The 4,253-nt window shown below is 37.7% G+C and overlaps 1 long non-coding RNA gene across 1 annotated transcript in view; it reads right to left on the bottom strand.

The window, feature by feature from the left end:
* Window positions 1-3,236: 3,236 nt before the first annotated feature.
* LOC112450512 overlaps window positions 3,237-4,253 on the bottom strand; it is a 5,186-nt gene continuing 4,169 nt past the window's right edge. Inside the window, exon 2 of the long non-coding RNA XR_003039156.2 lies at window positions 3,237-3,669. This is a non-coding gene — a long non-coding RNA (uncharacterized LOC112450512). The remainder of the gene's footprint in view (window positions 3,670-4,253) is intronic.

The following is a 4,253-nucleotide window of genomic DNA, read 5'->3' as shown; positions in this document are numbered from 1 at the left end:
AATAAAACAATCATACAAACAGTCAGAAGGAAATAAAATGGAATAGATAAAAAACCAAAAACATTTAATAATTAAAAACAATTAAAAGTTTGCATCTCAGATGGTGTCAAAGGACAGGGAGAAGAGTTGCGTTTTAAGAAGACAGGGAAAAGGCCTGTCTGATGTCCAGGGGAAGGTCCTTCCATAACAAACAAACCACGCTCTCCTCTGAGCTTACGCTTCATCTTCGGCACACTCAGCCGATCGGCTGACCTGAGGGATCGAGAGGGTGTGTGGGGATGTAGCAGCTCGAACAGGTGGGGTCGGGCAAGGCCATTAAGAGCTTTAAAAGGAAATAAAATATAGTTTTTTTGAATTCTTAAATGTACAGGCAGCCAGTGCAGGGAGGTTAAAGGACGTGCAGCAGCAGTTTAAGATTTTAATTTCAAATAAATTTGATGAAGCTAGAATGAACTGCTGTCAAACTTGGGATGAGTTAGATTGTTTTTGGCTTGACTTGCATCAACTGCTCCTCAGCTGTTGACTTGTCCCACAGAAAAAAAAAAGGGACGTTTCTGGTTCAACAGCATGCTGACTTTGACCTTCGCTCTGTTTATTTGTAGAAGGCCTGGGAAATGTGTCACTTTCTCTGCACTTGCTCAATACGGCCTTCTTGAAATACATTTTTATTCAGTGTATCAATACCAGAATTCACCACTTCTTTGGTCTGGGGATGACTCAGCTGACCAGACTGTGGGTTATCGAACTGTCATTCACACATGGGCACATTAGTGTGTGAGTAGTTTCTGTTATGTCGATGTCCAGCCGTCCACCTATGCGGTCCTATTAAGATAAACCTCTCCACTCAGCTGCAGAACGTCAACAAACAGCGAGGAAAAACCCCTTGCTGTAAGTCAAGGGAGCTCTGCTTGGCTTGTTTACGTTTCTGTCAAGTTGTTAGGCTCGGCCACGTGTATTTACTGTATTGTATGTTCTTAGCTGCAGACACCAACCTGTCTGACACTGACCCGATAAAGAGAAACAATCAGTGGAGGGGCAGGTAGGAAACAGCACGCAATGTGTAACCTTATTTGTACAGTTTAATTACTGTCTCGACCTAATTTACAAAAAAAGATCATCTAAGTACCCAGGAGGGCCTACATTAGCTTTGCAAAAAAACAAAAAAACATAGCCAAACAAATTTTTAAATAGATGTTGAAAGAAAAGTTTTAGGTAACAATCATAATAGGTTTAAATAAAATTATAGGCTTTTGATTTAAGACCAGAGCATTTGAAACTTTGGAAAAAACAAAGCTGATTGTTTAACCTACACCTTGAATTTCATATATTAAAAGAAAATCGTATTTATTCTCAGGTACAATTACATCACTGCACCAATATTCAGATGGAATCTTGTGAAAATGGTGATTTAAATTTATATAAAAAAAAAAACGGCCTTGCAAATGTAAAGAATAAAGAAATTTGACCTATTGTTTTCAGAAAAAGTTTTTGTTCTGTGCAAACTAAGTGTATTTGAGGGTCATGAGTAATCAAAAGCAATCAAATAAAGTTATAGACAGAGGTTAAAAATGCACAAACACTTTTTTGTTCGCTATCACACATTGCTAATTTACTTTAAGAGTGTAATTAAGTATTTTGGGAAAAATTAAAGTGTGTGAATAGTTTCGGTTATGTCTATTATTCCACCTATGCGGTCCTATTAAGCTAAACCTCTCCAAATTGATTGGTCTCATTGTCCCCCATTGTTTCTTGAATATATGGCACATATTGTTTCCATCTGCATCACTTTCTCTTTCTATGCTAGCGAGCTAAATGTTTAAAAGCTGGCAGGGTATTTGTGATGTGTGCCACAAAGTTTATTTAAAAGGTTCTCAGCTATATAATTGCAGCCTAGAAACAATAACACACTGTTTATATTCTGACAAAAAGGTGTTTCAGGAACAAAAAACATTGAAGATATAAATAGTTAGACACAAATGACCAGCTGTTTCAAAAACATGCGTCTGAGCCAAAGGTCAGTAATCAAGTTTTGTTATAGTTCTGACAGGCCCTATGTCTTGAACATTCAGGTAAAGAGAGGGGAGGAGCTGTCACCTGATGTGAGCTGGATCTGGGAATATTTGGCAGAGGACCCTTGTCGGTGAAGGCCGCAACTCACACCTTCAGACGAGTTTTTCACACCTCTAACGGTCGGGGGCCAGTGAGACATGATTTTGCATGTGGTATTTTTCGCCCCGTGTTTTAAAATGATCATATGTGCTATATATACCCTTTATAGAGTAGATGGTGGAGAGGTTCCTCCAGGGGGGTTATGGTTCCACAGACCTTAACCTGATTCTGACCAAAACCAACACTGATGTGATGAGATTTCCAGCGAATTTGTGGTGAAAATGAACTTTCCTTCAGTTTTTGTTGCTAAAGCAATAAAAGCCTGTTAGCATAATAGCGACATCCAAGCTCACCAATTATCTTGTTTTAGAATGTCGCAGGCAGAATGTGCTTTTTTATGGTTAATTTCACTGACAATATTTCAGTTTATATATTTTTTTTTCAGCAGCACATGTCACTGTGACGCGTGCTGTTTTTGTTTGTTTCCTTTTGGGTTTTTTTTTTTTCACTCTTTGAAAAAAATCTGTCAGCTACAGATGAAATGTTTAGCAATGTTTTATGAATCTGGATTAATGGAAATGAAGTAAGCACAATAAATACTTTCAACTTTATGTGTTTATCAAGGTACACGCTACACATACTGTATCTTTGCTGTGACTTATCAACTGGAGTAAACTCAATACTTAGGGCAAACAATGTCTGAGAGTGTTTCCCAGGAATAGCATGCCAGCTGCCAAGTCATTGTTGAAAACATAAATAAAAATAAACCCTGAGCGGTCTCACGACTCTGCAGCTAAAGTTAGACCAGAATGAACAATCAGGAGCTCCAGAAAGTCTTAGTGATGCACAGGTAGCTGCATCAATCACTTACAGTCGTGCCGGAATTAGATTTAGACATACAGGAGCCGTGAGGTTAGTCACAAATCAGAATGAGCTGCACTATGCCTTATCTTTAATCTTAACAATAAAAACTCAGGACTCATGCTTTAACTTTCAAAAGTGAATTTTTTTTCCCAAAATAACAACATATTAAATAAAATCAAGAGTTTATTCTGCCAGATCTCAAGGTCCAGTTAGAACAGCGGTGGGCCTTGCGGGGCTTTTAAGGTGGCGTAATAAAAACCTTGTTTTATTCGGCTCTTTTTTTTAGTCATAGTTTCAGGGTTTTTTTTTTTTTTTTGCTTTCTAACAAGAACTCAGAAAAAAGTATGTGAATCAGAGAAGCTTTAGTGGTAATTTGTCGATAACAAGATACAGTTTATTAGGGCACACAGGCAATTAGAGAGACAAACAGATGTTAGCACCTGGGACACACCAGAATTTAAATGTGACATGATGACTCAGTGAGTATGCTAATTACAGTGAGATGCCATATACTAGGATTTAACAGCTTTTTTCTGAAGATCATATAAATGATTATAAATGAATTTGGGTCAGAATTGTCAGTTATTAACCATGAACATGAATCAGTTCACTGTGATGGACTTGCAACCTGTCCAGGGTGTACCCCACCTCTCACACAGGGACTCCTTGAGATAGGCACCAGCCCTCCCTATGACCCTGCATGGAAAAACAGGTAAAGAAAATGAATAGATGAATGAATCAGTTCAGCTTTAAGCTATGTGACGTGAACTTAACATTGGTTTCTTTTGAAATGGGAACGTGAACAACACTGGTATTTACACAACACATTTCACATCAGTTTGACGTTATCATACAGTATCTTCTGCTGGCGGTACGTAGCCTTCAGGTTTGGCTTTCAGAGTACCACCCAGTGGCGTCACTAGGCCTGTTCTAAAATGTTTTCAAGCCCCCCTAAATAATTTTGGTGTCAAAATTTTTTTTTTTTTTTTTTTTTTACAAAAATTCAATATAATGTGGCCAGAATATGAGTTTAAATAAATAACCATATATTATTTCATGATTAACTCAAATATATGATCATAAATTCATAAATCTGTCAGTTTTCTTTTTCTTTACAGCGTAAGGTAGAGGTCCTCTTTGGTGCGTCGTTATCAAATCCATTCCACTTGTTCATATAGAGTACTCCCTCACCACATGACATTCAGTTCATGTTTTCCCTACAAACTTCGTTATCTGATCCATTCCACTTGTTCATATGACATACTCCCACACTACATGGA

This window comes from Kryptolebias marmoratus, linkage group LG17 (genome assembly GCF_001649575.2).
Source record: "Kryptolebias marmoratus isolate JLee-2015 linkage group LG17, ASM164957v2, whole genome shotgun sequence".
Lineage (NCBI taxonomy): Eukaryota > Metazoa > Chordata > Actinopteri > Cyprinodontiformes > Rivulidae > Kryptolebias > Kryptolebias marmoratus.
The sequence above is the reverse complement of the archived record's forward strand: the minus strand, read 5'-3'. Positions and strand labels throughout refer to the sequence as shown.